Source organism: Lithobates pipiens, unplaced genomic scaffold, assembly GCF_037356315.1.
Source record: "Lithobates pipiens isolate NorthernLeopardFrog02 unplaced genomic scaffold, aLitPip1_a1.2 Scaffold_8, whole genome shotgun sequence".
In the NCBI taxonomy this organism is placed as follows: domain Eukaryota; kingdom Metazoa; phylum Chordata; class Amphibia; order Anura; family Ranidae; genus Lithobates; species Lithobates pipiens.
The window spans coordinates 298167116-298184823 of record NW_027507903.1 but is presented as its reverse complement, the minus strand read 5'-3'; the positions used below and the strand labels follow the sequence as shown (position 1 = coordinate 298184823).

The 17708-nt window shown below is 46.1% G+C and overlaps 12 non-coding genes across 12 annotated transcripts; all 12 read left to right on the top strand.

The window, feature by feature from the left end:
• The first annotated feature begins 342 nt into the window (after nucleotides 1-342).
• Nucleotides 343-415, top strand: TRNAV-UAC (transfer RNA valine (anticodon UAC)). Its single transcript has one exon. It is a non-coding gene; the product is annotated as a tRNA-Val (tRNA).
• An 815-nt stretch (nucleotides 416-1230) lies between these two features.
• Nucleotides 1231-1303, top strand: TRNAV-UAC (transfer RNA valine (anticodon UAC)). Its single transcript has one exon. It is a non-coding gene; the product is annotated as a tRNA-Val (tRNA).
• An 815-nt stretch (nucleotides 1304-2118) lies between these two features.
• On the top strand, nucleotides 2119-2191 carry TRNAV-UAC (transfer RNA valine (anticodon UAC)). The gene has a single exon. It is a non-coding gene; the product is annotated as a tRNA-Val (tRNA).
• Nucleotides 2192-3006: 815 nt separating this feature from the next.
• On the top strand, nucleotides 3007-3079 carry TRNAV-UAC (transfer RNA valine (anticodon UAC)). Its single transcript has one exon. It is a non-coding gene; the product is annotated as a tRNA-Val (tRNA).
• Nucleotides 3080-3894: 815 nt separating this feature from the next.
• On the top strand, nucleotides 3895-3967 carry TRNAV-UAC (transfer RNA valine (anticodon UAC)). Its single transcript has one exon. It is a non-coding gene; the product is annotated as a tRNA-Val (tRNA).
• Nucleotides 3968-4782: 815 nt separating this feature from the next.
• TRNAV-UAC (transfer RNA valine (anticodon UAC)) lies at nucleotides 4783-4855 on the top strand. Its single transcript has one exon. It is a non-coding gene; the product is annotated as a tRNA-Val (tRNA).
• Nucleotides 4856-5670: 815 nt separating this feature from the next.
• TRNAV-UAC (transfer RNA valine (anticodon UAC)) lies at nucleotides 5671-5743 on the top strand. The gene has a single exon. It is a non-coding gene; the product is annotated as a tRNA-Val (tRNA).
• Nucleotides 5744-6558: 815 nt separating this feature from the next.
• On the top strand, nucleotides 6559-6631 carry TRNAV-UAC (transfer RNA valine (anticodon UAC)). Its single transcript has one exon. It is a non-coding gene; the product is annotated as a tRNA-Val (tRNA).
• A 7670-nt stretch (nucleotides 6632-14301) lies between these two features.
• TRNAV-UAC (transfer RNA valine (anticodon UAC)) lies at nucleotides 14302-14374 on the top strand. Its single transcript has one exon. It is a non-coding gene; the product is annotated as a tRNA-Val (tRNA).
• Nucleotides 14375-15189: 815 nt separating this feature from the next.
• TRNAV-UAC (transfer RNA valine (anticodon UAC)) lies at nucleotides 15190-15262 on the top strand. The gene has a single exon. It is a non-coding gene; the product is annotated as a tRNA-Val (tRNA).
• Nucleotides 15263-16077: 815 nt separating this feature from the next.
• Nucleotides 16078-16150, top strand: TRNAV-UAC (transfer RNA valine (anticodon UAC)). Its single transcript has one exon. It is a non-coding gene; the product is annotated as a tRNA-Val (tRNA).
• An 815-nt stretch (nucleotides 16151-16965) lies between these two features.
• On the top strand, nucleotides 16966-17038 carry TRNAV-UAC (transfer RNA valine (anticodon UAC)). The gene has a single exon. It is a non-coding gene; the product is annotated as a tRNA-Val (tRNA).
• The last annotated feature ends 670 nt before the right edge of the window (nucleotides 17039-17708 follow it).

The following is a 17708-nucleotide window of genomic DNA, read 5'->3' as shown; positions in this document are numbered from 1 at the left end:
ATGGTAAGTCAGTAATGGGGAGAAGATCAGCTGCAGGGAGGCAACAGGCACGTCTGGCAACTAGTCCTTTACCCTCTCCCTTCCATTTCTTGAGGAACGGCTTCCAGAGTATAGCTTTTATACGGGAACCGTAGTGACCCTGGAGCTCTTTGCTAAGGGCTGGTACCAGGTCATGGCCCTTATGCAAAGAGTGGCCAGAAACATCAGTCTTGCTACACCCTTGAAAGTGTCCTAAAACCAAAGAAATGCCAAAGGATCTCAGGTTGAATTATAGGATGCAAGGATTCTTTGGTGTTTAACCCTTCCCTTTCTGAAAAATGACAATTTGTTCAACTTCTTACAGGTTCCATAGTCTAGCGGTTATCACGTCTGCTTTACACGCAGAAGGTCCTGGGTTCAACCCCCAGTGGAACCATTTTGAAATATGAGATCAGTTATTGACTTTCTGAAAGTCAGTGCTTGGATCGTGCCTCATACAACGCAATGCAAAGCAATAGAGCCTTCAAAGTGGAACGGAAATCAAAAAGTCAACATTTGCTATAGCGTAGGAAACATTTACACATGTGAATTGTTCCTAAGCAGTACCCTGAAAAATGTATCTTTGGCCTGAAATTCCTGCTCAAAATAGCTTGGTACTTTCTGGTATGCAAGTGTGCCCAAGCACTTCTGTGGCAGCAGCCGCATACAGTAGCTGTGTGTTTGTAGTGTGAGATCTAAGGCATTGAAAACTCTGACTTCTAGTCTCAGGGGAATTGGAGTGAAATATGGGGCTGTCACTACTGTGGTGCTCACTCTTCTCCTTGCTGGCAGGTTTCAGACATGAGGAAGCAAAGCCCTGCCTCTAATGAGGTGGCCACCTCCACACAGAGACACAGTATAAAACAAGACATGGTAAGTCAGTAATGGGGAGAAGATCAGCTGCAGGGAGGCAACAGGCACGTCTGGCAACTAGTCCTTTACCCTCTCCCTTCCATTTCTTGAGGAACGGCTTCCAGAGTATAGCTTTTATACGGGAACCGTAGTGACCCTGGAGCTCTTTGCTAAGGGCTGGTGCCAGGTCATGGCCCTTATGCAAAGAGTGGCCAGAAACATCAGTCTTGCTACACCCTTGAAAGTGTCCTAAAACCAAAGAAATGCCAAAGGATCTCAGGTTGAATTATAGGATGCAAGGATTCTTTGGTGTTTAACCCTTCCCTTTCTGAAAAATGACAATTAGGACAACTTCTTAGAGGTTCCATAGTGTAGCGGTTATCACGTCTGCTTTACATGCAGAAGGTCCTGGGTTCAACCCCCAGTGGAACCATTTTGAAATATGAGATCAGTTATTAACTTTCTGAAAGTCAGTGCTTGGATCGTGCCTCATACAACGCAATGCAAAGCAATAGAGCCTTCAAAGTGGAACGGAACTCAAAAAGTCAACATTTGCTATAGCGTAGGAAACATTTACACATGTGAATTGTTCCTAAGCAGTACCCTGAAAAATGTATCTTTGGCCTGAAATTCCTCCTCAAAATAGCTTGGTACTTTCTGGTATGCAAGTGTGCCCAAGCACTTCTGTGGCAGCAGCCACATACAGTAGCTGTGTGTTTGTGGTGTGAGATCTAAGGCATTGAAAACTCTGACTTCTAGTCTCAGGGGAATTGGAGTGAAATATGGGACTGTTACTACTGTGGTGCTCACTCTTCTCCTTGCTGGCGGCTTTCAGACATGAGGAAGCAAAGCCCTGCCTCTAATGAGGTGGCCACCTCCACACAGAGACACAGTATAAAACAAGACATGGTAAGTCAGTAATGGGGAGAAGATCAGCTGCAGGGAGGCAACAGGCACGTCTGGCAACTAGTCCTTTACCCTCTCCCTTCCATTTCTTGAGGAACGGCTTCCAGAGTATAGCTTTTATACGGGAACCGTAGTGACCCTGGAGCTCTTTGCTAAGGGCTGGTACCAGGTCATGGCCCTTATGCAAAGAGTGGCCAGAAACATCAGTCTTGCTACACCCTTGAAAGTGTCCTAAAACCAAAGAAATGCCAAAGGATCTCAGGTTGAATTATAGGATGCAAGGATTCTTTGGTGTTTAACCCTTCCCTTTCTGAAAAATGACAATTTGTTCAACTTCTTACAGGTTCCATAGTCTAGCGGTTATCACGTCTGCTTTACACGCAGAAGGTCCTGGGTTCAACCCCCAGTGGAACCATTTTGAAATATGAGATCAGTTATTGACTTTCTGAAAGTCAGTGCTTGGATCGTGCCTCATACAACGCAATGCAAAGCAATAGAGCCTTCAAAGTGGAACGGAACTCAAAAAGTCAACATTTGCTATAGCGTAGGAAACATTTACACATGTGAATTGTTCCTAAGCAGTACCCTGAAAAATGTATCTTTGGCCTGAAATTCCTGCTCAAAATAGCTTGGTACTTTCTGGTATGCAAGTGTGCCCAAGCACTTCTGTGGCAGCAGCCGCATACAGTAGCTGTGTGTTTGTAGTGTGAGATCTAAGGCATTGAAAACTCTGACTTCTAGTCTCAGGGGAATTGGAGTGAAATATGGGGCTGTCACTACTGTGGTGCTCACTCTTCTCCTTGCTGGCAGGTTTCAGACATGAGGAAGCAAAGCCCTGCCTCTAATGAGGTGGCCACCTCCACACAGAGACACAGTATAAAACAAGACATGGTAAGTCAGTAATGGGGAGAAGATCAGCTGCAGGGAGGCAACAGGCACGTCTGGCAACTAGTCCTTTACCCTCTCCCTTCCATTTCTTGAGGAACGGCTTCCAGAGTATAGCTTTTATACGGGAACCGTAGTGACCCTGGAGCTCTTTGCTAAGGGCTGGTGCCAGATCATGGCCCTTATGCAAAGAGTGGCCAGAAACATCAGTCTTGCTACACCCTTGAAAGTGTCCTAAAACCAAAGAAATGCCAAAGGATCTCAGGTTGAATTATAGGATGCAAGGATTCTTTGGTGTTTAACCCTTCCCTTTCTGAAAAATGACAATTAGGACAACTTCTTAGAGGTTCCATAGTGTAGCGGTTATCACGTCTGCTTTACACGCAGAAGGTCCTGGGTTCAACCCCCAGTGGAACCATTTTGAAATATGAGATCAGTTATTGACTTTCTGAAAGTCAGTGCTTGGATCGTGCCTCATACAACGCAATGCAATGCAATAGAGCCTTCAAAGTGGAACGGAACTCAAAAAGTCAACATTTGCTATAGCGTAGGAAACATTTACACATGTGAATTGTTCCTAAGCAGTACCCTGAAAAATGTATCTTTGGCCTGAAATTCCTGCTCAAAATAGCTTGGTACTTTCTGGTATGCAAGTGTGCCCAAGCACTTCTGTGGCAGCAGCCGCATACAGTAGCTGTGTGTTGGTAGTGTGAGATCTAAGGCATTGAAAACTCTGACTTCTAGTCTCAGGGGAATTGGAGTGAAATATGGGGCTGTCACTACTGTGGTGCTCACTCTTCTCCTTGCTGGCGGCTTTCAGACATGAGGAAGCAAAGCCCTGCCTCTAATGAGGTGGCCACCTCCACACAGAGACACAGTATAAAACAAGACATGGTAAGTCAGTAATGGGGAGAAGATCAGCTGCAGGGAGGCAACAGGCACGTCTGGCAACTAGTCCTTTACCCTCTCCCTTCCATTTCTTGAGGAACGGCTTCCAGAGTATAGCTTTTATACGGGAACCTTAGTGACCCTGGAGCTCTTTGCTAAGGGCTGGTACCAGGTCATGGCCCTTATGCAAAGAGTGGCCAGAAACATCAGTCTTGCTACACCCTTGAAAGTGTCCTAAAACCAAAGAAATGCCAAAGGATATCAGGTTGAATTATAGGATGCAAGGATTCTTTGGTGTTTAACCCTTCCCTTTCTGAAAAATGACAATTTGGTGAACTTCTTACAGGTTCCATAGTGTAGCGGTTATCACGTCTGCTTTACACGCAGAAGGTCCTGGGTTCAACCCCCAGTGCAACCATTTTGAAATATGAGATCAGTTATTGACTTTCTGAAAGTCAGTGCTTGGATCGTGCCTCATACAACGCAATGCAAAGCAATAGAGCCTTCAAAGTGGAACGGAACTCAAAAAGTCAACATTTGCTATAGCGTAGGAAACATTTACACATGTGAATTGTTCCTAAGCAGTACCCTGAAAAATGTATCTTTGGTCTGAAATTCCTGCTCAAAATAGCTTGGTACTTTCTGGTATGCAAGTGTGCCCAAGCACTTCTGTGGCAGCAGCCGCATACAGTAGCTGTGTGTTGGTAGTGTGAGATCTAAGGCATTGAAAACTCTGACTTCTAGTCTCAGGGGAATTGGAGTGAAATATGGGGCTGTCACTACTGTGGTGCTCACTCTTCTCCTTGCTGGCGGCTTTCAGACATGAGGAAGCAAAGCCCTGCCTCTAATGAGATGGCCACCTCCACACAGAGACACAGTATAAAACAAGACATGGTAAGTCAGTAATGGGGAGAAGATCAGCTGCAGGGAGGCAACAGGCACGTCTGGCAACTAGTCCTTTACCCTCTCCCTTCCATTTCTTGAGGAACGGCTTCCAGAGTATAGCTTTTATACGGGAACCGTAGTGACCCTGGAGCTCTTTGCTAAGGGCTGGTGCCAGATCATGGCCCTTATGCAAAGAGTGGCCAGAAACATCAGTCTTGCTACACCCTTGAAAGTGTCCTTAAACCAAAGAAATGCCAAAGGATCTCAGGTTGAATTATAGGATGCAAGGATTCTTTGGTGTTTAACCCTTCCCTTTCTGAAAAATGACAATTAGGTCAACTTCTTAGAGGTTCCATAGTGTAGCGGTTATCATGTCTGCTTTACATGCAGAAGGTCCTGGGTTCAACCCCCAGTGGAACCATTTTGAAATATGAGATCAGTTATTGACTTTCTGAAAGTCAGTGCTTGGATCGTGCCTCATACAACGCAATGCAAAGCAATAGAGCCTTCAAAGTGGAACGGAACTCAAAAAGTCAACATTTGCTATAGCGTAGGAAACATTTACACATGTGAATTGTTCCTAAGCAGTACCCTGAAAAATGTATCTTTGGCCTGAAATTCCTGCTCAAAATAGCTTGGTACTTTCTGGTATGCAAGTGTGCCCAAGCACTTCTGTGGCAGCAGCCGCATACAGTAGCTGTGTGTTTGTAGTGTGAGATCTAAGGCATTGAAAACTCTGACTTCTAGTCTCAGGGGAATTGGAGTGAAATATGGGACTGTTACTACTGTGGTGCTCACTCTTCTCCTTGCTGGCGGCTTTCAGACATGAGGAAGCAAAGCCCTGCCTCTAATGAGGTGGCCACCTCCACACAGAGACACAGTATAAAACAAGACATGGTAAGTCAGTAATGGGGAGAAGATCAGCTGCAGGGAGGCAACAGGCACGTCTGGCAACTAGTCCTTTACCCTCTCCCTTCCATTTCTTGAGGAACGGCTTCCAGAGTATAGCTTTTATACGGGAACCGTAGTGACCCTGGAGCTCTTTGCTAAGGGCTGGTACCAGGTCATGGCCCTTATGCAAAGAGTGGCCAGAAACATCAGTCTTGCTACACCCTTGAAAGTGTCCTAAAACCAAAGAAATGCCAAAGGATCTCAGGTTGAATTATAGGATGCAAGGATTCTTTGGTGTTTAACCCTTCCCTTTCTGAAAAATGACAATTTGTTCAACTTCTTACAGGTTCCATAGTCTAGCGGTTATCACGTCTGCTTTACACGCAGAAGGTCCTGGGTTCAACCCCCAGTGGAACCATTTTGAAATATGAGATCAGTTATTGACTTTCTGAAAGTCAGTGCTTGGATCGTGCCTCATACAACGCAATGCAAAGCAATAGAGCCTTCAAAGTGGAACGGAAATCAAAAAGTCAACATTTGCTATAGCGTAGGAAACATTTACACATGTGAATTGTTCCTAAGCAGTACCCTGAAAAATGTATCTTTGGCCTGAAATTCCTGCTCAAAATAGCTTGGTACTTTCTGGTATGCAAGTGTGCCCAAGCACTTCTGTGGCAGCAGCCGCATACAGTAGCTGTGTGTTTGTAGTGTGAGATCTAAGGCATTGAAAACTCTGACTTCTAGTCTCAGGGGAATTGGAGTGAAATATGGGGCTGTCACTACTGTGGTGCTCACTCTTCTCCTTGCTGGCAGGTTTCAGACATGAGGAAGCAAAGCCCTGCCTCTAATGAGGTGGCCACCTCCACACAGAGACACAGTATAAAACAAGACATGGTAAGTCAGTAATGGGGAGAAGATCAGCTGCAGGGAGGCAACAGGCACGTCTGGCAACTAGTCCTTTACCCTCTCCCTTCCATTTCTTGAGGAACGGCTTCCAGAGTATAGCTTTTATACGGGAACCGTAGTGACCCTGGAGCTCTTTGCTAAGGGCTGGTACCAGGTCATGGCCCTTATGTAAAGAGTGGCCAGAAACATCAGTCTTGCTACACCCTTGAAAGTGTCCTAAAACCAAAGAAATGCCAAAGGATCTCAGGTTGAATTATAGGATGCAAGGATTCTTTGGTGTTTAACCCTTCCCTTTCTGAAAAATGACAATTTGGTCAACTTCTTACAGGTTCCATAGTGTAGCGGTTATCACGTCTGCTTTACACGCAGAAGGTCCTGGGTTCAACCCCCAGTGGAACCATTTTGAAATATGAGATCAGTTATTGACTTTCTGAAAGTCAGTGCTTGGATCGTGCCTCATACAACGCAATGCAAAGCAATAGAGCCTTCAAAGTGGAACGGAACTCAAAAAGTCAACATTTGCTATAGCGTAGGAAACATTTACACATGTGAATTGTTCCTAAGCAGTACCCTGAAAAATGTATCTTTGGCTTGAAATTCCTCCTAAAAATAGCTTGGTACTTTCTGGTATGCAAGTGTGCCCAAGCACTTCTGTGGCAGCAGCCGCATACAGTAGCTGTGTGTTTGTAGTGTGAGATCTAAGGCATTGAAAACCCTGACTTCTAGTCTCAGGGGAATTGGAGTGAAATATGGGGCTGTCACTACTGTGGTGCTCACTCTTCTCCTTGCTGGCGGCTTTCAGACATGAGGAAGCAAAGCCCTGCCTCTAATGAGGTGGCCACCTCCACACAGAGACACAGTATAAAACAAGACATGGTAAGTCAGTAATGGGGAGAAGATCAGCTGCAGGGAGGCAACAGGCACGTCTGGCAACTAGTCCTTTACCCTCTCCCTTCCATTTCTTGAGGAACGGCTTCCAGAGTATAGCTTTTTTTTTTTTTTTTTTTTTTTTTTTCTGTTCAAATAATTTTATTGACAACAAGCTAAAAAGATACAGACAGTGTTGGTACTGTTACAATCGTTTGCAAGGAACTAACAGTGGTAGCAGAGCTATTACAGAGGAAGATAAAGGAGAATAGAGAAAATGTGCATTAGTGTTTACAGAGTGATTCGGATATTGGCATACATTAGAATCGTATAACAAGAGAAATAAAAAGGTATAACAAAACAACGAGCATGGTCTTGACACCAGATTGCATGTTCAGAAATTGTTAGACCAGCCAAAGAGAAGAGAGGCTCTGCCCGAGCAAGCTGGGCAACAGTAACGGAGAAGTAAAGGGATAAAAAAACTACATCATCAACGGAGTTTAAGGGATAAGACAAGAGGAGTAAGAGATAGAAAAGAGATAAGGAAAAAGGGGGAAAAAGTGCAGAGAGAGAATGGGGAGAGTGGAGTGAAGGAGAGGGTAACGAAAGAAGGTGGGTGAAAGGAAAAGGAGAGTTGGTTCCGGCCAGGTGGTCCACGGGTACTTAGGAAGCTGAGAATATCACAAACTCCTGATCCTAAAAAAAAAAAAAAGAAAAAAAAAAAAAAAAAGGGGACCTAAATCTTAACAAGGCCGAATATCACAGGATCAAGGTTCCAAGAGGTGTTTATCAAAATCGTGGGGGAGGTAATGATCTGCCCAGGGGCGCCAAATTTTAAGGTGTTGGGGAATTTTGTCCAAGATTGTAGCTTCAATTTTACTATGGATCATGGCTTGGGTTATCCTACATTTAACTTCCGCAATATGTAACAGTGGCGTCCTCCAGGCCTTCGCTATGGTCTGTTTGGCAGCTGTGGTAAGTTGAGTGAGAAGACGCAATTGCGCCCTAGACAAATTGGGGGGAGGGAGGTTAAGCAGGGCAATGGCCGGGTCAGGAATGAAGGTGGTGTTGAACAGGAGAGAGGCCATTTGAAATATGAGTACCCAAAAGTGTGCTACTACTGGACACGTCCACCATGTGTGGAGGTGTGTACCCCTAGAATCACAACCACGAAAACAGTTCGGAGAGTGGGCTGGGGTATATCTAGCGATCCTGGACGGTACAAGGTACCATCTCATTAGTACCTTATAGCTGGCCTCCAGCGCGATCACATTCTGTGATGATATTTTAGTGGTTGCCCATATCTCCGCCCAATCGCCTGCATCCAAATTGAGGGATAAGTCTGTAGACCAGGCCGAAGCATACGAAGGAAGGGATGACGGAAGGGATGTAAGATGAGCGTAAAGAGTGGAGATGATACCTGGGGCGTGTGGATCAGAGTCACATATATCCTCAAACACAGATAACCTATTCGAAGCTCTGCGAGAGCCTAGGAGGGTACGAATAAAATGGGTGATTTGAATATAGCGAAAGTGTTCACGTGGGGGGATGCGCAACTGTGATTGAAGGACTGAGAAGGGTTTGAGAGTGCCATTGGAGAAGAAATCGCGAATACGTTCCAAACCAGCTCGAGACCACGTCTGGAAAGAGATAGGTTGGGCGAAGGCGGGGTAAAAGAGCGGTTGGCCAAATAAGGAAAGCAAAGGTGAGTGTGGGGAGGTTAATTGAAACGGTTTATTCAGCTTATCCCAGATCTTGAGGGAGTGTTGGGTCAGAGGGTTAGATAAAGGACCCCGAGTATGAGCAGGGAGCCACAGGAGATTAGAAATAGAAACTGGATGGGCATCTATAGCCTCAAGGACGACCCACAAGGGGATTTCAGTCCTAGCGTGATAGAGAGTGAGTTGAGCAAGTTGGGCAGCATGGTAGTATTGATGAAAGTTAGGGACTCCTAGACCCCCATTGAGTTTGCTACGGAGCAGGGTAGTTCGGGAAATGCGTGGGATTTTAGAACCCCATATATATTTATAAACCCTGCTCTGAATCACTCTGTGGAAGTAGGTCGGGACGGTGACCGGGAGGACCCTGTACAAGTAAAGCAACTTAGGCAATAGGGACATTTTTACCGCTGCTATGCGACCAAGCCAGGACACGTGGAGAGGCAGCCAAGTAGTGAGTAGGGAGGACAGGTATTTCAGCATTGGGGTGTAGTTAGAATGGAACAATTGGGTGGGGTCACTGGTTAATTTAATTCCTAAGTAAGGGATTGAGGCGGTGGACCATTGGAAAGGGAAGTTCGCCTGTATAAGATGGAGGTCAGCCGTGGGAAGAGATATGTTTAGGGCCTTGGATTTCGCTTGATTAACTTCCAAACCTGATATCTTGGCAAATTGGGAGAGGAGCTGAAGTAAATTGGGCAGGGAGATGTGCGGGGAGGTGATGAATAGTAAGGCGTCATCGGCAAAGAGACACAGTTTATGGGATGTGGAGGCTATATCAAGACCATGGATGTTGGGGTTCGATCTAATGAGGGCGGCAAGGGGTTCGATTACTAGGGCAAATAATAAAGGGGATAAGGGGCAACCTTGCCTCGTCCCCCTACCGATAGGAAAGTGATCTGAGCTAAAACCTGAGTATTTTATAAAGGCTTGTGGATGTGTGTACAGTGATTTAATCCAAGATAGAAAATTGGGGCCAAAGCCCCAACGTCCTAAAATATAGTGAAGATAGGGCCAGGAGACTGTGTCGAAGGCTTTCTTAATATCGAGCGATAGGAGATGCATGGGGATTTTGCGGGTCTTGGCTATGTGCTGTAAAAGAATAATTCGACGTATGTTGTCGCTGGCTTGACGTCTAGGAATGAAGCCTACCTGGTCTTTGTGGATCATACGGCCTATTATTGGGTTTAGTCGCAGAGCAAGGATTTTAGCTAGAATTTTTACATCTACATTTAAAAGGGAAATGGGCCTATAGTTGGAACATATTGTGTGGTCGGTGTTGGGTTTGGGGATCATAGCTATGATGGCCGTCAAAGAATCACGACCAAGGGATTGTTGATTTAACAAGGCGTTAAAAGAATTGGCAAGGAGTGGGGCCAGGGTGGTTGCGAATTTTTTATAGTATAAGCCGGGAAGACCGTCTGGACCAGGGCGTTTGTGAGGTTTGAGCGTTTTAATGGCGCCGAGCACTTCATCGACCGAAATTGGTTCGTCGATAGACTCTCGACTGGCGTCCGGTAACGTGGGTATAGATAAATCCCGAAATAGTGTTTCCGCCTCCCGGGAGGGGAAGGATCCCTGTTCTTTATATAAATCGGCTAAGTGCTTACGAAATTCAGAAAGGACTTTAACAGGGTTACTGGTATGGTTACCATTAGCCAGTCGAAGTTTAACCGGAGTGTAGATATGGTCTGGTCTTCTAAGGCGGAGTGCCAAAAAGGTATCTGGCTTGTTGGCCTTGGTGTAAATCTTGTGGCCAGACCGGCGGATGGATTTTTCCGCAGATTCGGCCAAAAGAAGGTCAAGTTCCAGTCTGGTTTTGTCTAATAATTGCTTATTGGTGTTAGAGGGGGAAGCCTGAAATTGTAAGAACTGGAGTTGAAAGTCAGACTCGAGCTGTCGGAGCCTGGCCCTCTTCTCCCTTTTAATGTGGGTAGCAACAGAAATACAAGTACCCCTAACCACCGGCTTGTGGGCCTCCCACAAGAGGGTCGATGAAACACCAGGTATCAAGTTATGTGAAAGATAGTCATTAAGTGCCGTTTGGATGTCTAGGCAATAGGACTGATTCGTTAGGAGGGCTTCATTCATGCACCAGGTTTTAGCGTCAGGACGGGGTATTAGTGAAGAAAGCGTGGTAATCACAGCGCAGTGGTCCGACCACGTAATGGGGTGTATAACGGAATGCATCAAGAGGGGAGAGGAGGCGATTGGGACAAAGATATGGTCAATTCTGGAGAAAGAGTTGTGTGGATGGGAATAAAAAGTATAGTTTCTCTTTAACGGATTGCACTCTCTCCAGGTATCCAGCAAGGAATGTTGCTGTAGGAGGCTACATAATTGTGAAGAAGGGGAGAAATGACCCGGGGAGTAGGGTGATCTGTCAAGGTGCGGTTGAAGTATCAGATTAGAGTCACCGCACAAGATTAGGGTACCCTTAACATGTGATTTAATCACCCTCAGAAGGTGAGAAAAAAACGGGACTGGATTAACATTAGGGGCATAGTAGGAGACGAAGGTGGTCTCCATTTCTTGAAGCAAACCCGTTAAGATAAGATAACGGCCAGCAGGGTCCTTAATTTCTTTAATAACCGTAAAGGGTAAGGAATGGTGGAAGGCCAGGAGAACACCCCTGTGCTTAGATTCAGCGGAAGCAGTGTAGACTAAAGGGTAGCGAGAGCCAAAAAATTTAGGGGTGTTATGGGCAGAGAAATGGGTCTCCTGAAGGGCGACCACATCTGCCTTCAGGGAAGCGAAAGTGCGAAAGGCTTTAACCCTCTTTTGCGGGGAGTTGAGTCCCTTAACATTAAGGGAGAGAATATTCAGGGGGGCCATCTGAGTGTACTTGGGGGGTCAATAAAAAATAGATATAAGGGTATTGGGGCCACCTGAGCAGAAAAGAGGAGTGGGGAGAGAGAGGGAAAGAAGGGATAGGAAAAGAAAGTAAGACAGAGGGAAAGAGAGAATGGTAAAACCAGCGTGGGGCACATCCTTAAATTTGAGAAGTGTAGTGTACAGTTGATGGTGCCCAACTAAATAGCGCACTTGCTCTGCGGGCAACTAGGAGTGGCCCAAGAGAAAGAGCACCGTAAGGCGGGGGAGCAGTGACTACTCCCCGCTGCTGTAGGATCGAACATGAAAAACAAAACATTAATCCTGAAAACACCAGGGTAAGTAAGCAAAGTATGTAAACTTAAACAGTTTTGAGTCGGTATAGAGCCCCTTTGAATGGGCTTAACATTTTTAACCCCTGGGCTGAAGCAAGGGTAACAGGAAGGGTGGAAGGGGAAGGGGGGAAGGGGAAGGGTAGAAAGGAGGGGGGGCTGTGGCGAAAACATAGCTGGTAGAAGGTGAGAGAGAAGAAGAGGGAAAAGGCACGCAAGAACAGGGAGGAAAAGAAAGATAGATAGAGGACAAGGGCCAAGAAGGAGGGAATAGGGGGAGGGGAAAAAAAAGGGGGGAGGGGAGTGCAGCAGCCCAGGAAACCCCGATGAAGGGGTATACGGTATTGGCCAGAACGGAATTAGCTGGCAATTAGGTAATAAAGGAAAACCAATAAAATAACACAAATATAAAACTAGCCCCTATCTACTGTGCCGTGCAGAGCACAAGCTTTTCAGGAGATATTTAAATATGAGCTGGTTGTTCACAAAACAATAGGGGTTATTTGAAACCAGCACGGCATTGTCAATGCATAGGGGGGATAGCAAAAAGTATAAAATAAAAAGTTTGAAGCAAAAATTTTAAACAAACAAAAAAAATGTTTTTTTTTTAAAAAATTAAAAAATGAAAAAAGGGAATCAAAAATGAGAGGCAGGGAGGGAAGCAAAAAGTAAAAACAACAAAAATTTTAGCAAAAAAGCAGCGAAAATGCAAGGGCATGTAGTGTAACAAGAAGCTTGAGGAAGTCGAAGAGAAAAAATCTTCGTAGCAAGGTATCTACAGAGTCCCGTAGTATAGGGACACGGTGGGGGCACTCAGGGAGTACCGGGAGGAAGACAAAGAAGACAAGTGCAGACTAATCAGCGCGGAGTGCGGACCTTCGGACTGACGACGGTGTCATCATATCGTCGTTGCGGAGTCCCCTTACGAACGGAAGGTGGAATGGAGACGTTGCGTTTAGGCGTAGCCGAGTACGGGTGGGCAGCCGTTCGGGCTGGCGTACAGGGCAGCTCGGTCTCTTGGTGTTGGGCCGACGGGGTCAGGCGAAGGGATTCCAGGAGCCGCTGTAAGGATTCCGGGGATGAGCACGAGTGTTGCTGACCCAGGTGGGTAAATTGCAGGGCAAAGGGGAATCTCCAGGTGTATTTGATTTGATGTTGCAATAGGATCTGGAGCTGGGGTTTCATGGCACGCCGTTTTGCGATGGTCAAGGGAGCCAGATCAGAGAATAGTTGATATTTGTGGGTTTGGAAGGTGAGGTCTTCCTTCTTGCGGGCTGCGTTGATCAATTGCTCTTTCGTTCGGAAAAAGTGCAGCTTTATGATGATATCCCTGGGGGGACCGTCTGGCTGGCGGCGTGTGAGAGCTCGGTGGATCCGATCGAACTCAAGACGTTCTATAGAGAGAGAGGGTGATAGTTCCTGGAACAGAGCAGTGGTGAACGACTGAATGTCTTCGATAGATTCGGGGATGCCGCGTAGACGTAGATTGGATCTGCGAGATCTATTTTCAGCGTCTTCTAAGCGGGATAAAAGGGTGAGATTCTCCTCCCTGAGCATGGAGAGATCCTGAGAGTGTTCTCGTAGGGTGAGTTCCACATCGTCCACCCTCGTTTCCAGGTCAGCAGTACGCTGACCTATTTCACGAATTTCTCGTGAAAGCGTATCAGTGATCTGTTCAGAAGTAGTTTTTAGTGCTTTCTGGAGCATAGACTCCATGTGGCTTAGAAAGGCAGTTTGCGACATACCTGTGGAGGGTAGAGGAGGGGAACCGCAAGCGTTAGCGTTCATGTCTTCTTCCTCATCGCTGTCCGAGGCTGGAGAAGCAACGTGCTGTTTTGCCAGGGCCTTCGCCGCCATTTTGGAGGAGGCCCGGGCCAGAGCTTCTTTGATGGGTTTTGGCTTGTTTTTGCCCTTGGGACCCGTGAGTACCATACCGTGAGGTACAGCGGAGCTTTATTCAGGCGATCCCATGGATAGCAGGGTAGAATTGCGATTCAGGGTGATGTAAATGATCCGTTAAGGCAGCGGGGAGTGCGGAGCTCTATGGAAGGACGTCTGCCATGTCGAGCTTCGCGCATGCGCCCAGAGTATAGCTTTTATACGGGAACCGTAGTGACCCTGGAGCTCTTTGCTAAGGGCTGGTACCAGGTCATGGCCCTTATGCAAAGAGTGGCCAGAAACATCAGTCTTGCTACACCCTTGAAAGTGTCCTAAAACCAAAGAAATGCCAAAGGATCTCAGGTTGAATTATAGGATGCAAGGATTCTTTGGTGTTTAACCCTTCCCTTTCTGAAAAATGACAATTTGGTCAACTTCTTACAGGTTCCATAGTGTAGCGGTTATCACGTCTGCTTTACACGCAGAAGGTCCTGGGTTCAACCCCCAGTGGAACCATTTTGAAATATGAGATCAGGTATTGACTTTCTGAAAGTCAGTGCTTGGATCGTACCTCATACAACGCAATGCAAAGCAATAGAGCCTTCAAAGTGGAACGGAACTCAAAAAGTCAACATTTGCTATAGCGTAGGAAACATTTACACATGTGAATTGTTCCTAAGCAGTACCCTGAAAAATGTATCTTTGGCCTGAAATTCCTGCTCAAAATAGCTTGGTACTTTCTGGTATGCAAGTGTGCCCAAGCACTTCTGTGGCAGCAGCCGCATACAGTAGCTGTGTGTTTGTAGTGTGAGATCTAAGGCATTGAAAACTCTGACTTCTAGTCTCAGGGGAATTGGAGTGAAATATGGGGCTGTCACTACTGTGGTGCTCACTCTTCTCCTTGCTGGCAGGTTTCAGACATGAGGAAGCAAAGCCCTGCCTCTAATGAGGTGGCCACCTCCACACAGAGACACAGTATAAAACAAGACATGGTAAGTCAGTAATGGGGAGAAGATCAGCTGCAGGGAGGCAACAGGCACGTCTGGCAACTAGTCCTTTACCCTCTCCCTTCCATTTCTTGAGGAACGGCTTCCAGAGTAAAGCTTTTATACGGGAACCGTAGTGACCCTGGAGCTCTTTGCTAAGGGCTGGTGCCAGGTCATGGCCCTTATGCAAAGAGTGGCCTGAAACATCAGTCTTGCTACACCCTTGAAAGTGTCCTAAAACCAAAGAAATGCCAAAGGATCTCAGGTTGAATTATAGGATGCAAGGATTCTTTGGTGTTTAACCCTTCCCTTTCTGAAAAATGACAATTAGGTTAACTTCTTAGAGGTTCCATAGTGTAGCGGTTATCACGTCTGCTTTACACGCAGAAGGTCCTGGGTTCAACCCCCAGTGGAACCATTTTGAAATATGAGATCAGTTATTGACTTTCTGAAAGTCAGTGCTTGGATCGTGCCTCATACAACGCAATGCAAAGCAATAGAGCCTTCAAAGTGGAACGGAACTCAAAAAGTCAACATTTGCTATAGCGTAGGAAACATTTACACATGTGAATTGTTCCTAAGCAGTACCCTGAAAAATGTATCTTTGGCTTGAAATTCCTCCTCAAAATAGCTTGGTACTTTCTGGTATGCAAGTGTGCCCAAGCACTTCTGTGGCAGCAGCCGCATAAAGTAGCTGTGTGTTTGTAGTGTGAGATCTAAGGCATTGAAAACCCTGACTTCTAGTCTCAGGGGAATTGGAGTGAAATATGGGGCTGTCACTACTGTGGTGCTCACTCTTCTCCTTGCTGGCGGCTTTCAGACATGAGGAAGCAAAGCCCTGCCTCTAATGAGGTGGCCACCTCCACACAGAGACACAGTATAAAACAAGACATGGTAAGTCAGTAATGGGGAGAAGATCAGCTGCAGGGAGGCAACAGGCACGTCTGGCAACTAGTCCTTTACCCTCTCCCTTCCATTTCTTGAGGAACGGCTTCCAGAGTATAGCTTTTATACGGGAACCGTAGTGACCCTGGAGCTCTTTGCTAAGGGCTGGTACCAGGTCATGGCCCTTATGTAAAGAGTGGCCAGAAACATCAGTCTTGCTACACCCTTGAAAGTGTCCTAAAACCAAAGAAATGCCAAAGGATCTCAGGTTGAATTATAGGATGCAAGGATTCTTTGGTGTTTAACCCTTCCCTTTCTGAAAAATGACAATTTGGTCAACTTCTTACAGGTTCCATAGTGTAGCGGTTATCACGTCTGCTTTACACGCAGAAAGTCCTGGGTTCAACCCCCAGTGGAACCATTTTGAAATATGAGATCAGTTATTGACTTTCTGAAAGTCAGTGCTTGGATCGTGCCTCATACAACGCAATGCAAAGCAATAGAGCCTTCAAAGTGGAACGGAACTCAAAAAGTCAACATTTGCTATAGCGTAGGAAACATTTACACATGTGAATTGTTCCTAAGCAGTACCCTGAAAAATGTATCTTTGGCTTGAAATTCCTCCTCAAAATAGCTTGGTACTTTCTGGTATGCAAGTGTGCCCAAGCACTTCTGTGGCAGCAGCCGCATACAGTAGCTGTGTGTTTGTAGTGTGAGATCTAAGGCATTGAAAACTCTGACTTCTAGTCTCAGGGGAATTGGAGTGAAATATGGGGCTGTCACTACTGTGGTGCTCACTCTTCTCCTTGCTGGCGGCTTTCAGACATGAGGAAGCAAAGCCCTGCCTCTAATGAGGTGGCCACCTCCACACAGAGACACAGTATAAAACAAGACATGGTAAGTCAGTAATGGGGAGAAGATCAGCTGCAGGGAGGCAACAGGCACGTCTGGCAACTAGTCCTTTACCCTCTCCCTTCCATTTCTTGAGGAACGGCTTCCAGAGTATAGCTTTTATACGGGAACCGTAGTGACCCTGGAGCTCTTTGCTAAAGGCTGGTGCCAGGTCATGGCCCTTATGCAAAGAGTGGCCAGAAACATCAGTCTTGCTACACCCTTGAAAGTGTCCTAAAACCAAAGAAATGCCAAAGGATCTCAGGTTGAATTATAGGATGCAAGGATTCTTTGGTGTTTAACCCTTCCCTTTCTGAAAAATGACAATTTGGTGAACTTCTTACAGGTTCCATAGTGTAGCGGTTATCACGTCTGCTTTACACGCAGAAGGTCCTGGGTTCAACCCCCAGTGGAACCATTTTGAAATATGAGATCAGTTATTGACTTTCTGAAAGTCAGTGCTTGGATCGTGCCTCATACAACGCAATGCAAAGCAATAGAGCCTTCAAAGTGGAACGGAACTCAAAAAGTCAACATTTGCTATAGCGTAGGAAACATTTACACATGTGAATTGTTCCTAAGCAGTACCCTGAAAAATGTATCTTTGGCCTGAAATTCCTGCTCAAAATAGCTTGGTACTTTCTGGTATGCAAGTGTGCCCAAGCACTTCTGTGGCAGCAGCCGCATACAGTAGCTGTGTGTTTGTAGTGTGAGATCTAAGGCATTGAAAACTCTGACTTCTAGTCTCAGGGGAATTGGAGTGAAATATGGGGCTGTCACTACTGTGGTGCTCACTCTTCTCCTTGCTGGCGGCTTTCAGACATGAGGAAGCAAAGCCCTGCCTCTAATGAGGTGGCCACCTCCACACAGAGACACAGTATAAAACAAGACATGGTAAGTCAGTAATGGGGAGAAGATCAGCTGCAGGGAGGCAACAGGCACGTCTGGCAACTAGTCCTTTACCCTCTCCCTTCCATTTCTTGAGGAACGGCTTCCAGAGTATAGCTTTTATACGGGAACCGTAGTGACCCTGGAGCTCTTTGCTAAAGGCTGGTGCCAGGTCATGGCCCTTATGCAAAGAGTGGCCA